The sequence below is a fragment of the Aquila chrysaetos genome, chromosome 2 (assembly GCF_900496995.4).
Source record: "Aquila chrysaetos chrysaetos chromosome 2, bAquChr1.4, whole genome shotgun sequence".
In the NCBI taxonomy this organism is placed as follows: Eukaryota; Metazoa; Chordata; class Aves; order Accipitriformes; family Accipitridae; genus Aquila; species Aquila chrysaetos.
In genome coordinates, this window is record NC_044005.1 from 57189262 (window position 1) to 57206302 (window position 17041).

The window sequence follows — 17041 nt, forward strand, 5'->3', positions numbered from 1 at the left end:
TTCTGCAATTAGGATCTAGGTTCCCTCAGACATCAACAGTCATTCCTTGGAAGCTTTTCCCCTATTGTGTTAACAGCTGTAAAGAAGTAAACAAGATTGAAAACATTGTGATTTGAATGAAAAGATGCATAACAAAGATTCAAAGCAGAATTTTTGGAACATCCAAATATTAATTATATTTGAAATCCCTAATGCCTGAAGAGGTCTGCTCAAGCAGGATTTGTTCAAGAATCTGAAAGAGATGTCCAGAAAGCCAACATCAGAATCTCACTTAATTTCTCAGTTCCTAACACTTGCCACTATCTACCCAAAATGAAACTCTCAAACTAGGGTTTCTAGTTTGGCTCAAAATTGCAAATCCTTAGCTTTTTTGCAAAAACAAACCAGGCAACCAACCAAACAAAAAAAGCACTACTTCACCTATTCTTTCTCCTTCCCCACAGGAAGCTGTTCTCCCTTCCCACCTCACCCGCAGTGCTAGACATTGCTTATTCCCTGGCTCCAGCCACAGCCTCTCCTTCCAACCCTGCTCCAGATGCCATTGCCTCTTTTACTCCTCCTTTTTTAATCTCAGGATAATTCTCAACACCATCCCTGACTTCTCATTCCCCAACACGTTTTTGGAACCCTTCAAGAGAGAATATGCACTCCTTCCTTGGAGAATGCAATAGTTATTTTAATTAATCTTGAGTAAACACTCACTAGCAAATCTAGGAAAGATAAAGATGATGCTTGGCTCTTCGCTAATATTAAATGACAATTAAATCAACACTTCAAGGCAACTGGTCAAACGCTGGTTTTACATTTATATATTACCCTGAACTGAATATTCTGGAGAACAGAACAATCCCATTCTGCATATTCAGAGACCAGGCAGCAAGGGAAGCATGCAAGTTTGCACTACACTTTATCTCTGTTAGAAACCACATAGCTAAAATTGTCCCAACCGAGACAGCAAAATTTCAGTTTCCTTGTGGGAATTCTTCCCTAAAATCCTACCTAGCAACCTTGATTGAGAGTTGAGTATGAATCAAAAACACTCCAACAGACCTTTACGTTCAGGATTGGATTTTAGGCATTATAAAACGCATTTATTTGTCACGTGAACAGAGCTGATAAAAATGTAGTTACTGCACTGATTTCTAGGTTAGCTTTTTTTCTATAGAAGAATTATTTTGTAAGGGATAAACTGTATAACACCAGGAGATGTACTAGGATAAAATTTAAAATCTAAGCAGATACAACAGAATTCTCAAAACAAAACATCTCATAAGATTTTACCTGTAACATGACAAGATTCTTCAAGCAGCAATTTCTTCATAGAAAAAAAAGTATTATTTTATCTGCTGACATAAACCACAATATTCACAGAATAGTTCAGGTTGGAGAGGACCTCGAGATCATCAAGTCCAATCCTCCTGCTCAAAGCATGATCAACTACAGCAGATTGCTCAGGCCTGAGTCCAGTTGGGTTTTAAGCATCTCCAGGGATGGAGACTCCACAGCCTCTCTGTAAAACCTTTTTGCAGTGTTTGACCATGCTCACAGTAAAAAAAAGGTTTCTTCATACATTTAATTTATGCCCATTGCCTCTTGTCCTGTCACTGGGTAGCACTGAGAAGAGTCTGGCTCGGTCTTCTTTACTCCTGCTTATCAGGTATGTATACACATTAGTAAGATCCCTCCCTGAGCCTTCTCTTCTTGAGGCTGAACAGTCCCAGCTCCCTCAGCCTCAGAAAGACAGCCCGAACCCCTAAACAACTTAATGGCCCTACACATACAGGGGATACACTAGGTTAGAATCTATGGAAGCAAAGAACTTGTCCATTTATGTATTTTTAAGCCAGAATGTTTTGAAGAGATGTTGTTCCATTTAGATTGTAAATCTGTACTAATATTTAATCCACTGAGGATCAGAACCCTGCTCGGGCAGCCAGCAGAGAAGAACGCTGATTTATAAACTTACCAGAATACATATATCCATTAGCTCTTGTAAATCTCTCTGAGAGAGCCGGGGGCGGGGGGAGAAAACAGAGAAGGAATAAAGTGTGAAACAACTGAAAACCTAGTCTTATTTCCAAAAGAGCAAGTGCTTCTCCTGAGGCACCACCACCAATGTGGAGATGACAGGCATTCCATGGATAGCATCCTGATGCCTGCAGGATCCCCACTGATCTGCAGACTTGTGTCTCACTAACGGCTTGGGTTGTGGCAGCCTCCTGCAAGGTGAGAAGTCTTCATTTAAATCTGTTCCTGAAGTCAGAAGGAGAACACACCTGAACTTGCTTCTTATTATAAGAACTTTCTGAGTTCCTCTTGCTAATCAGAGCTGTTCTGGTCGGGAACGCCCTTTCAGCTGTAGGTACGCTGAACCAGCCAGAGAGTAACACTAACCTCATCGGACCCGTCCTTCTGAGATGAGACAAATGATATCCAGCTCCTGTGCCCATGAGTTTTTATTTAATAAAAAGAAACAGCTTCAGAGGAGCTTAAAACATAGGCCACGTGTTTTGTGGTTGTTATAGAATAATGGCTTAAACACTGTGAAGTAAAACCCCTCACCTCTCCAGAGCCTTCACGATACACAAGCCGCAGTGAGAGCAACCCGGCCCTCACAGAGCAGGGCTGCTTCCTCAGAGCCTTGGCTAAACAAGAGGCACCAAGGCAGAACTTCAGGTACTCGGGTACAGAAGAAAGACTTTGGGTTATTTCAGAGGGATTAATCTGGCATCAGAGATCCTCAGGAAAGTAGGTAAGCAAGAGGACTGCTAAAGGGAATGCAAGTGACTTCTGCTTGCAGAAGGGAGAACGTGTCAGTCTAATCTCTGGATATGTACGATTTTAAGTATCAAAACATTTTACTCTGAGACAGTCACTTAACAGTCTACTATGGAATTACAGTCTGGTATAATACAGTTACTGGACAGCTGCAAAAAAGTGGGAATCAGAGAAATTAAAAAGCCCCATACCTCATGCACGTTCAAGCTACATGCAAGCGATAAGCACCAGTCTAGTTCCTGAAGCAAATCTTACTGCTGTCCGTGTGATGAAGAAAATGGGGTTTTAGGTAGAAGAAAACATGAAGGCCCAAGCAGCTAAGAGACCAAAACCTGACACACACGTACTTAGAGTAAATCATGTCTCTTTCCAAGAGAACAGAATTTAATTCAAGAAAGTCTGAGAAGCCCCGCTTAAAATTATTCACTAACTCCTTAGTAGAGGGTGAGGTAACAGAACAAGGACTACACTTCTGAGCCAGTTACATCCCAATTAATACCATCTCTATTTTCCTCAAACTCTCCCCTTGCTGAGAACACAAAACACCAGCTGGGAAGCAAAGCCATGCTGCTGCGTCTCCACCTATCTAGTTGCTATAGAAACAACAGAAACAGTAAGAGTTAGGAGTCTCACATTTAAGATCAGCTATAAAAATGAACAGAGAAATCCCTGCTGAGAAATGCAGTTGAGGTTTGACTGTCTAAAGAATATTTGCAAAAAGAGCAAGGTCAACAGCAACAAACTGGAGCAAAACCCTCAAATATCTGCAAAAAGGGATGTAGATGGCAATAATTTAATGGATTCTTTACAAGTAATAAGCTTAGATAATGTATTTACTTTTCTACATCAGTGGGAGAGTGGGAATAAAGCAATTAACAGATCTTGGTGGGAGAGAAATGAAAATGTTGGGCTAACAAGTATGTTTTCATAAATAGAAGTATCGTGAATGGGACTCATAGGGACATCCATGTTATCTTAATCAATACGCTTCCTATTTAAATATTTAGAAAGTAGATTAGAATAAAGGTTGAAGGAAAAGAAACCATCTGTGGTTTTGAAAGAGCATAACGGGTCAAAACAGGAACAACAGCCTCACAATAGATGGCAATATGTTAGTTTTAATGGTTATTGTTGTTATCTCCTCAAGTACAGCGGTGACACAATTCTTAAGAGATTTGGTGCAGAATTACATCCCTGTGAGAAAACGTCCATAGGGACATACCACTTTCCATACACCATTCTTTATTGTTTATATCCAAACAAATGTGTTTCCCTTTTGGAATGTATCACTGGACAAAGAATAATCTGAAATTAAAGAGGCTTCTATTGTAAAAGATATTGCAAGTCTTTTAGATAAAAGCTCTCCCCACAATTAAAGAAGCTGGCTTCTGATGAGGTCTTTTCAAGTCTCAATTATTTAAAAAAGCAATTGTAAACAGCATAGTGTTGATACATAGATGTGCTTTCAATTCACAAGCCAAAACCAAGAGTAGTGGTGATTTCATCTTAGCTTTTAGCACACTGCTCCACAAATGACAAAGGTCCTAAATGGGATGACAGCGTTCCACTCCACAGGCACTACTTGAAAGACCACTGAGCCTTTAAGTTCAAGATTAAGAGGGAGCTGCAGATTGTTCACAGAAATTTGCAGACAAAGCTTTTGCTCTTCTGATCCACAAGGAAATGTAGGCACTTTCCTGCCTTAAGCTAATGCTATTCAAACCCAGACATTGTTTTCAGATCAATATACTGGCATACTGGTACTAACGCTTTAGATAACAATTGATCTAATTAATGCAGGATTTAAAAAAGAAATGGTTCTAAAAAGATTTTATTATGCACTACAAACCTCCAAATCATTATCAATTCCATTCACATTTCTTCCATATATTGAAAACTGTATAGAAAATTTGTTATCATCACTCCCCTCTCCTTTTTTAGAAAACCATTTGGTCAACATTTTTCTGATACTGAAGCACTAAACAAAAGTATACCATATAGAGTAAAATATCTTCACATCTGCTTCTCTTTACAAGCCTTACATACTGTGAACTCATATTAGAGTCACTGCTCTGATTACACAGCATCACTTTCAACTTGTTCTTTTTCCGCTGTTATCCTTAACTTTACAAAAGAACCCTATTATATTTTTTGTCCAGATTTGTAAATTCATACAATTTTCTTGTACTGCTTCTCTACTGTTAAAATGATTGACCTTGCAAAGCAATATCATGAACGAATCTCATCAATATATTTATCATTTAATTCAAACCAATACTGTTTTACAGATATCCTCAAATTGACTAAAAATAAAGCTGATTACTACAGCACATGATTAAAAAGGCAGTAAAATCACAAGGAATGCAAAATGCTTTGAAATAGTACATCATTCAAATGAAATAACAACTTGTTTGAATCTAGAAAGGAATTAAAAAAAAAGCCCAAAGGCAGACACATTAAGTAAATATATGGCAACACAGGAAGCAAGGAGTACCACGGAAGGCTTTTATAGCTAAATTAAAAAAACCAAACAACAACCCCCCCACACACACACACAAACCCCCCAATAAACGGTCCAAAGTTTTTGCAATAAAAAAATGAAAACACAAACAAATGCGGACATGTAAAATTTTACAGCTAAGTGTCACCAGATTGTTGTCTTTAAATAAGAAAATATACTTAATTATCATCAGGGGAACATCAGTAACAAGAACGACATTTTCAAATGTTCATATTTATTAATATGATAATAATACATACATGGTAACAATTATTTTTATCTCCAGTCTTGCTTCTTATAGAAATAATTTTAAAATGAAACACATACAGAACTGATAAAGACATGGAAGTGTGTGCCACTGTTTGAGAGGAAAAGAGATCTTTTGCATAATTCTGAGAGATGGAAACTGGATATTCCATCGTAAACCATGGTGTCAGACTATGTTAGGGACTTATGTATTTCATAGCTGCTGAACTGATATGGTAAAAATAATCATTAATTCCAGATATCAGAAATTCTAATAGCAACCAGAAGTGTAGAATTTACCTCAAGCTCTGGAACTGATGTTAAGTAGTTAGAAGTAGGAACAAACTGTACAGAAGATATCTGAAATATTCCTTTGGAATGCCTTAGATAATGATTTTGGTTAAACACATTCCTTGCCTGTATCCGTTACGTGTCAGGAGGGGAAACATACTGTTTTCACATGGAAGCTAGCTATCAAAGAAATCTTTTCATGTTGATATATTCTTATAAAACTCCTCTATGCACAAAAAGCAAAAGAAAGCAGAAATACTAAAACTATGCCTACAGTGCAACCATAGGTCTGCACATATTAAAAAAAAAAAGCTCCCTTAAATAAACTTAAGATTATCTAGCCTACAACAACAGCAAAGATGTGACTGCGCAGGCTTCGTTACAGACTGATTTAAACCAGCCCATGACTCTGGATACTCTTTGGAGAATCAGTCAAAATCATACAATGCTTTGGGGCTGGACGGGACCTCTGGAGGTCATCTGGTGCTCAAAACATAGAGGTCACCCTGCTCAAAACAGTGGCAACTTCAAAGATAGAACCAACTTTGAAGCTGCATCAGGTTGCCGAGTGTCATAACCAAGGGAGCTACAATTCTGCAAGGACAGAGGTTCCTCAGCCTTTCTGGTGTGCAACCCCCTGCACTGCCTGACCACTCTCAGGACGAAAAATTGTTCCCTGTCACCTAATCAAAATGTCTCTCGGGGAAATGTGTGTCTGTGCCCCTTCCTCTGCATTCCTCTTTAAAATGGCTTCATCTTCTCTACAACCTCCCATTAGGCAATTAAAGTCCACACCGAGAATGCTGCATGCTGCTGAGTGCAGGGGCAGTAAAGCTGACGCATGCAAAGCTATCTCCATCACCCTGTTATACTCCTATTGCACCTTTGGCTGAACAGTTATACAGCTATACGTTTAACACTGGAAACACATACTTGAGATGACAGAGTCAGCCTACAAGTCCAGACTCTGGAACTTGCTCGCGACCAATATATTTTACCATGGGAAAGAAAGACCTTTTTTTTTTTCCTCTCCCTTCATTTTAACCGCATCACATATAATCACATATAGACAAACTACCTAGTACGTTCTATTGACATTGCTATGCCTTCAGTTACTCTCATATATAACCATCCTTACGATAATGAAATCAGTGGTCAGGTAAAGTATTAATTTCTCTGTTTTACTTCATTTTTCACAGGTTAGATGTTCTCTTGAGAGGTAATAAAGCATACAGCTCAACTGACATGAATTCTTTAAATTCACTCCTCTCAGCCCTGCCCAGGCACTCCCCCAAAATGGCCAATACATCCATGTTCCTTGTAAGAATGCTCTGATTCAAAACCAATTCGAAACAATGCTTTCCTAGACAATTGCTAGAAAAGACACTTCATTTATAAACTCAAGGTGTTTGATCATTGTTGAAACAGGAAAAGACTATTCACCGAACTCTATTCCCTGGTTAATCAATGGATAATATAGTTGCAGTTATGTCACTGGAAAATGGACTGCAAACACAAGGGGAATATGAAATAAAAGTAATCACAAGAGGAGAATATAATTCTGGGTTATGTAAAAGTTCAGAAATGAAACAATCTTCCTTTCACACACCATTTCTGTCAGGTTTCTTATGGCTGACAGAGCATTAAATTACTGCAAGACAAAAATGAAAACTCCAAACAACTTTGGATGCCGGGCATTGCTTCTATTATAACAATCTTCACAATGTACTAGTGTACCAGTGGTTTCACCCCAATCAATGACAATGCAGTTCAAGTGAAAAAGAAAAGAATGAAAAAAATCTTACATTAGGAGAATGCCAAAACATTTGACAGAAATTAAATTTTATGTTGCTATGCAACATTATCCAAAGCATTCTGCTGGTGCTAGTGCTGCAATAGCATATTTGAACTTAAAATGTTACATGCAACCTTGAGGAGGACAAAGAAGGGGGAAGATGGAAACAAAGAGAAAAATACGATCATAAATTATCAATGAAAAATAAAATGTCATAAAGCAAATGTTTAAATAATACACTGAATTCACATTGTCCCTGGGATTTTCAACACATTACAGTACAGACTCCAGCAAAATTCCCATGAAGCTACTCAGCAATAATCTATGGCCTTGTCTTTAGACCTTGTCTGAGCTCTTTGCGAGCACCAAGGAGAGCATGGGACAAGACAGATTGCTCAACCTCTCCTACCCCATTTCTGAGCAGTGCAGATGTGCAGGCCCATCGTGCATGGGAACAGAAGACAGACTGACCTCAAAGATAATTTAGAAGAATGTTCTGCTTTTTAATATATTACGAAGAGGAAATGGAAAAATAAATTTCACTCCATAAAAGCACAGTCAAACTCTTCCTCTGTTGGGGCTTCAAGAAACATCCTGAATGCCCCAAGATACTGCAGTCAAGCCAAGTCTGTGCATCTCTGCCATCAAGTCCTTATTAGATATTCTTCACACACGATCTTCACTGAGGATAGCTACCCAAAGGCAAATAAACTGAAAAGATATTTGCACATGTGAAACATTACTAACACCACCACTTTCTTCACCTCTTTAAAGGCAAAAGCTAAGAGACAGCAACTCTGACAGAACACATGAGAAAGCCTACAACTGTACTAACCTTGGGACTAGAATTTGAGAGGGGGAAATGAGATGATGAGATTCTCACCTGTTCCTGCTGTTGGAACTCTTTGCTTACTTGCATTCCTTCATTTCTGTTACAGCAGCACGAAAATTAGATACCATAAGTGCTATTATTTGGTAATTCTTTCAGTTCCAGCACTGAATTCCACCATTGCCAAATCCTGGTATTTGTTTTATATGATATTCTTACTACTCCTCCTGGTTTAGTAGGGTTACTAAGAAGGAGGATGAAGCTTCTATCCAATCAAAGGACAAATGACTGAAAGTGAGACTGCTGACAGTGTCATAAAACATTTTGTTAATTGCCTTTCACTAAATATCTTTAGCAGTAAAACTCCAATACCTCCATTCCCCTGAGAGTCTGGTAGAGTCAAAGAATTAACAAAGCTTTTCTGACTGCAATAAATAATACAGTACCAAATGAATAGAGATAAATGTAACCCATTTTCATTACAAACCAGCTTCTGCTTGGATACCTTAGATTGACTGAATTAGGCTGAAATACTTTAATGGAAATCTCAAAGGAAGAAAAGATCAAGAAAAAGGTAACATGGTTATCTAGAGAGGTTACTTCCATATTGACTGGGTCTTAAGAGTCCCTTTTTGTCTGCACACAGACATGGGAATATAGCTTAAGGGACTCAGAACTATGGAATACATTTCTTTTGTTGTCATTTTAGTGTATAAATTTTTTGTAAAATTTAGAAAAGCAATAAATACATTAAGTTTTACAGGATTTTAACAAAGGTTTATATAGTATTTCATATTGTTTAATTAGCTCTTGTCAGCTTATTACATACATTATTTTGCAGCATTAAGCTACGTTATTTATCTGCTTTTCATATGTGCTCTTTTCCTATGCTTATAATCTCAAGAGAAAAAAAGATGAGGACCCATGTCTCCTCCCTGCTTCTTTCATGTTGAGTCTAAAGACTAGAAAATCTAATCCTTACATGATCAATTTAAATGTCTGTCATACTAAAGCATCAACTTTTCTTTTGTGTGGAAATAATTTACAACTTAACCCAAATCTTTCTATAATCTTTCTCAGAGTATCTTCTTGAAGCAAGCTCTTGGCTTCCAATATTTGCAGGGATAAGTTACATGTCACTTTCTCACCATGGTTTGTCCAGCAGATCAGCGTTCAGGCTTCAGGAAGAAATTTTATCACCCTAATACAAGCCTGGACAACTACAGCAATACTAATTGGGATTTAACAGTCTGGTGGACCATAAGGTCTCAGATTCACCATCCAGTTACCACATTCTAGACAACTGGCTAATGTATCAGTCGAGGCACCACAACCTCACATGGCTTGCAGTGGAAAAAAGCAACTATGGACCACAAAGTGAGCAGATGCACAAAGTACCACTGCTCAGCCGACACATTCATTACAAAGTTAAGCAAAACATACCCTTTAAAATCCATCCTAACAGAAACTCTTTCCCTAGTTTATCACCATCACTCTGTTCGCCCCAGGCCCCAGATAAAATCTCTCTCCATCTCTCAGTCAGTTCACGCTGAAGCTGTCCCCTCACTCCTCAGTTTCCTGACTTTTGGGGGATTCTCAGGCCCATTCAGGCTCTGATTTTTAAGGAGCCGAGCACCAATGGCCAGGTTCTTCAGCAACAGTTACATTCCAAACCCAGTCTTGTATCATAAAGTTGGAGAAAACTGATTCTCCTAGTTCACCCTTGGAGGTTGTCCCAAGGTGTCTCCACCTGAACAAGCGGCTGTGGAGTTTTACAAGTAACCAGTAGATGCGGTCTGCCTGGGGCACGCTACAGCTGTAGCGACAAATGCTTGATTTCATTTCCACTGTTATTCAGACACGCAACTGTTTCACAACATTAACCAGAGTTTATAGGAGAGCAGAATCCCCACACCATCAGAAGAGCTGTCCTGCACCACGCAGCCCACGGCTCTACACCCATGCCCCTTAAAGCAGGGCTCCCGGATAGCTGGTGTGCTCTGCCCCTGTGCCAACAGCCTGCTCTCGTGCTCAAGGTGCTCCGTCGTGGCTGGGGCTGCAACAGTTCCTTTGGATTAAAAGGCACTAATGAGATTTTATGAAGCAGTGAACCTAACAGGAGACACCAGCAAAACATTTTTGGACAAGCTGCCATACCGGTATTCAATATTAGACTTCAGTATTACAATGTTAGTAAAAAACCCAACACAATATGATGATCCTCTTAAGGCTTTTTAGGCTATTTTCATGTAGAAGAAAAAGTTAGGCAGAGGTAACAAAGGATACATTTAGAGACAGAGATAATATTTCTACTTGTTTTCTGAAGCCTGAAAGAGATTTAACCATTACCTGCCCATTTTAGATACTCCCCCCCAAATGAGATTAAGAGATATTAAGTAGCACATCTGCATGTGTTTATGCTAATGACAACTTTATAATGTTTCTCAATATAAAGTATTTTTAACATGTGCACCCTTTGTAAAACTTAGAAGAATACTGCATTCCCTTTCTGCTCATTTTATCAGTAAATGCTATGGAAGGGAGCCTAATATTCAGGAGCTGGCATTCAGATTTTTATGGTATTCCTTCCACAGTATAAGCTCCAATCTTCCCTGCAACATAAGCCCAGTCTGACAATAAAGGCCCATACGGTCTAGATCTGACCGAAGAATTTAAGACCTAACGCTTAAATCAACACTAATCCAGAATTATCAGCATCTTAAAACAATTTGAAACCTCATCAAAACAATTCTTCAGATAAATTAAAGGTCATATGTGCTTAAGCAGATTTTCCACCAATATAAAATAGTTTTCTAACAGGCCAGGAAGGAACAAGCATAAATCATTTCAATCCAGAATGTACTTTTGTTAACAACCATAAACAACTGAAAGGTATAGATCTAGAACACCGCTATTCCAAACGTGAGTGAACACTGCCTACACAACAACCCAATTCAAGTATTTTGTTGTTTATTTATGCAACCCTTCATGTACACAAAGGGCACGATGGGTAAAGTACTGAACAAACGGCGCCTGCTTTGGAAAGCTCAAGTCCGAGAGATGCCAGTACAGCAACAGGGCACAGGGGTGAACACAGAGCGGTGCACGTTGTGTAGGGAAGAAACAGCAACTGCACAGATCGGGCTCGGGGGTTTGGTGTCAGGAAGGGGGAGAACTTGGCGAACAGTAACCAGAGAGGTTCTTTCAAGGAAAGACTGACCCATAAAACAACAGAGGTGGCAGGAGCAAGGTGCAGAGACCAAGAAAAGTGTCTGCAGCCACAGGCATAGCTGGTGGAGGCTGGGAAAGGTATATGAGCAACCGGGAAAAAATTAGGTCAGAATACAGAGACTGAAAACCCGAACTCGGTTCAAGAAAAGAAAAACTATTTAAAGTTAAGATTTAATACACCAATTAAAAAGTTATGGAGACCACAAATTATCTTTTAAGAGTCTCAAGCATTTATCCCAGTTACATACAAGCTGCTGTATGTATAGTCCAAGATAGTTAAGTTTTCTTGTCTTGGAAAAGAGAAGTATTTTTGTTTCTCAGATACCATTGTATTTACACCATTTGATAAATACTGATTTTCAATAATCAAAAACCAAACATAAACAAACATAAATTTTATGGGGGTTTTTTTGGTTTTTTTTTTTTTTTTTTTTTTTTTTTAACATAAACCAGTTTCACTTTGTAGAACAGCTTTTGTAATTTGTGTTTTAGTATCAACAGTCACAGCCTAAGACAAGCTGGAAGCAAAGGCTGTAACTGCTGTTACGTATTCTGCCCTCTTGGCCATGAGAAGTATTTTTCGTTACCCATAACTGCTTCTACAGTTTCCAGGTTTTCACTCAAAAAATTTCACTTCCTTATCCAGAAGAGTCTTTCTCTCTGCAGAATACTTTGCAGCCATTCATTTCAAACCAGCACCTCCAAAATTTCAAAATAAAGATTCTGCAGTTACTGAGGCAAAGTATGCTGGACGCAACTAAGGAAGATTCACAACTCCACAACACTATCACTTTAGAGCTGTGAAGACTGCTCCCTCCTTTCCATCTATGAATCTTTTACTAGCAAAGAGATAGCGTTTGAGCGTAAAAATTTCACAAGAGTTTAAGCAATCTGTTCTTGAACCTAAAAACCCTGGCCACTAAGAGCTCACATGGCACTTCAGTGCTAGTGGGAAATGCCTGGACCCCTAATACATTTGCTTGAATAATCAAATGCAGTAGGCTTAGTACTTCTCAACAGCACAAACCAAGTGTGAGATCCCACTTAAAAATTGTTTATATGTACATCCGTTAAACAGTCATGGTTACATTCTTAGTATTTTCTACAGGCATTTTCATGTGCAGAGTAACACATTTGGATTAGCCTTAGAAATTCGTGCAGATAGATGAACAAATTAATTAGGCTAAGTGAAAGTGTGAGTTGTCAGCACCTCCACTAACATGTGGTTAACTGCCATGGGCACACTCTTATCGCGTGGTATCTTGCAGTAAGCACTAAGCAACTTGCTCCTTTTCATGAAGGAATAAAGGTATCTCTTATTTAGTGCAGAATACTGCTGGTAAGTGTGCCCACAGGCAGGTAGAGCAGCGACAAGGTTTCAAGTTCATATTTGCACTTGTACCCACAATAAAGTTGTCTCGATCAAGAAAATGGGCTTATACTCTGACCTGCAAGTCACAGATGAAGAGGTTCCTCAATTTACAGACTATGCATGTGATAATCAAGTTGTAGCAGAGCAGTGGAGAAATCTCTTTAGAGTAATAACAAGTTTATCTGTCTGCCTCGATTTCCTACTGTGTTTGCAAAATCAACACAAGATTGAGGCAATGAAATTTTGTCACATTCATGATTATTCCATTAAGGCTTGCATAACATTTATGGCATCTTTCCAGTCCTCAAATTTAAAATAACCCAGGTAAGTTGAAGAAGAGTGTTTGCATTGAGCATATTTGATATAATGACTTGAAATGTTCATAGAAATTACTACAGTTTATTAAAAGCTGCACAGTAGATAGTAAAATGTTTATCTTCTGTCCTAAAAGTATCTTGATTTGTGCAGGTAAACAAAAGAAAAGATGTTGGAACAAGCAATAAAGGCAATGAGGCCAGAATAATTTACACAACAAGCAAGTAATTTCTTAATTTCCTTTGTTCAGAAGTGTACAAGAATTTCGGGGGGGGGGGGGGAGGTATGTTAAATATATTTATTTTACAATATTTAGTGTAACATACTGCTACAACATGGCATTTCAGATTCTAAAAGTTTGTTTCTTCAGTATATTGCTAGTGTCTTCATTTTTATTTTACTACCTAATAAAAATGCATCAAAAGACAATTATGTTAACAGATGCTTTCACGAACAAATACATTAGGTACTAGTATTATTTGTCCTCATTAATGCAAACCAAAAAGCAGTTCTTGGCAGGATATAAACAGTTGGTGCTTAAATATTTTAGGTAGCCAACTTAAGACAAGGTGTGGGAGTCTGATCGTTAACCGCTTTTGAAGATCAGGCTCTTTCCAAATGACATATGCAGCACAAAATCAAAAAATCATGAAGTCATTTCAGAAAAATTTAACCTAACATGTTATCAATTATTTATTTATTAACTTGTTCATGTCTCTGGAGTTATTTGCAACACTTTTATAATAGTTCAATAGTAAGCATCAAAACCTCTCTTACACATTGAATTGAAGTTGCTGTACTGTATCTAATACCATGTGGAGGAGCTAATTAGTTATTGACTTGGAATGCCTATAGCCAGTTTTCAGCACCAACTTTTAAAAGGTTTTTCAATCTATCACCAATCGAGGCCAATTCTGGACTGAAGTATGTGGTTGAAGATTTTTCAGACACATTTACAAACTTGCCATGCAAAATAACTGCAAGTTAATTAATCATTATATGGGATCAGCTTGACATCTCCAAAAAACCTGTAGTCAGTAATACATATACTTCCAATAATATAAACAACACAAACATTTCTGGAAAGTTAAATTTTTTTGTTTGGTTGGGGTTTTTTGTTTTTAAAGTGTAAGGACAACAAGTGATCTGCTGTTTAAAGAAAAAAAAAAAAGAAAAGAAAAAAAGAGGCCTGCCAAACCCAAAAAGGATAAAACCCCCTTTTTATTTCATAAAGGACTTTCCCAATAATCTCCAAATACTTTACAAGAATTAGATGTAAACTAAGACATGTGAGAACTACAGACTGCAGTAGCTTAAACATACGTGACCATTATCACACTATTCATTCTTAAAGCTACTAGTGGAAGTTGAAAGCTAGAAGGCATAGGGAAAGAAGATTCGGTACATAAAATTTTGAGTGGGGAAACACAGAAAAGCTGTTTTGAGATGCAAAAGCCTTAAGAAAGCCAGTCTCAAAATCTTTTCTGAGGCAGAACCACCACAGCAGGGACCATTACCAACTTCAGAATCTAGAGACCTTTAGGTTTTAATGAGTCCATGAAGTTTTTTAATTAGTGTGGTACTTTTAACAAGATCCTAAAATAATGGAGGGTCACTCCATCTGGAGCAAGTGAGTTTTTCCCCCCTGTGTGAGTCAAGGTATGAAACATAGCATTCTACCTGTACCAGCCACTGCAGAGCTCAAAGTTGCAAAGGCTAAAGGGAGGAGCAGTAATTAAGGTTGTGAAGATGAAGAAAAAGGAATTTTTTAGGAAAGTCAAAGCTGAGTCAAGGTTATATGAGTAATGTTAAAGAGGTGGCAAAAGGCAGATCAACAGATAAGGGAACGTGGGCAGAAGAGCAGGAAGTTGGAAGCAAATGAAAGATTTGCGTCAAGAAAGAAAACAGAGAAGAGTTGTGAAGAAGGCTCTACGTGCCGAAAACAAAATCTGAAATAGTTCAGAACTAATTATAATATTTTTCCATTCAACAATTATGCCCTTTTTAAAAATTAAAAACAACCTGCATAGACATGCAGTGGCTGTGAGATACCGCCAATTCCTGAGAAACGTTCTGTGATTCATGCCAAAAACACGAGCATGTTAAAGTGTGGCAGGTCAAGCTGTCCTAATTTTTTTTTTTTTTTTTAAAGTTAAACAACTCCAAATACATAGTACACTTTCAAAGAAAGACATGATTGTCCTTACTACAGCAAATTTGCCCCAGTTTATTAGGAAAAACATCTATGTTTTTAGTGCTCAAGGTTTATGGTTTACCTTACTGTTGACGTTGCCAGTAAGTCCTTGGACATTCTCACAAAACATCAAGTGCTTAAAATGCAAATAAACTCCTTGTGGGAATTTTTATTTTCTTTTTTCAAACTGCATAAATAGGCTAGGTGCTCAACTCCCATTCCCCAAAGCCAGATTATGACATTTGAAAAGCATACTGTGTAACGAAATGCCTTTGAGAAAAGCCCTAGCTTTCAGAACATACCATCAGAGCGCTTTCCACTCCCTGTTACTCTGTCCCATGTTGTGTATATGCTATGCCCATTAGTTGCAACATCCATTTTGAAAATAGTCACAGTGTCAGGGGTGAAAGTCAAGGGAAGCTTTATTAGAGGCAATAAGAGCTTTAATACAGATTTAATGGCTGTAATGTCCCTGCTATTAAAAATCCAAAAGCTATCAACTCATTTGACAACTTGAAATCTGATATTAATAAGATGAAAAGGGATACTCACACCCTCCACACAGACCCCAATTCTGAACACAGTTTTATGTAAGACTGAAGTGGTTCTTGCATAGTAAAGACTGAACTAGACATGCACTGTAGGAGGACTGTACCCAAAAGGTTGAATTGTTCTACAAGCTCAACATATGGGTACCAGTCAGGAAAAAAAAAAAAAAACCACCAAAAAAACAAAAAAACAAACACCCCCCCCCCCCCCATGCAAAACCATACAGTCATTATTATATCAACATTTCAGTTACCAGCATTTTAATGAAATCATCCTCAGAAATAATGTAAGGCACTTGGAAATTAACTCAGTAGCTGTCCAGTTTTAATGATGGTACATTAGGCAATTTTATCTCACTTTCATTATGGAGCGAGATATCAAAGGACTATGCATTTTCTGCAGGATAAAAACATGCAGGTGAGCAGTTACTACAGAGAAACTACTGCAGAGTAAATCCACACCCTAGACTGCCTTGCTGTAACTTGTTCATGTAGCCATACCCTCCACTTTAGTTTAAGTTTTTCAACTAAATTAAATTAAAACTACCTAAATACTGAAGAAGGGTTCCAAGTTGTGTGCACCAAGAAAAACAGCTGTACGGTTTCAAACGTTACTGCCTCTAGCAGTCCACGCTGTCTCTCCGCTGGAGATAATCGCCCAGACAGCAGACAGTTGCAGTGAACGGGCTGCTCTGCCGCAGCCCTCCAGCCCACTTTAGCACCTTAGCAGGAATAAATATACCTTTGTCAAGGGCAAAGGTTAGCACCGGGACCACGGGCTGGGACAGCCACAGCGGAGAAGAGCACTCACATCGCTGACTGCGTGGTACCCAGCATCGCCTCCAGCGCAGTGCAGGGATGGGCGGTCTCAGACAGCACCACCTCGCACTGGCACAGCTGAATTGAGCACAACTCAGTTTTCAGATCACTCAGCCACAAAGA

The 17041-nt window shown here is 38.4% G+C and overlaps 1 protein-coding gene across 7 annotated transcripts in view; it reads right to left on the reverse strand.

The window, feature by feature from the left end:
* Positions 1-17041, reverse strand: part of CDK19 (cyclin dependent kinase 19) — a 127299-nt gene that overhangs the window by 36793 nt on the left and 73465 nt on the right. The window lies entirely within an intron of this gene.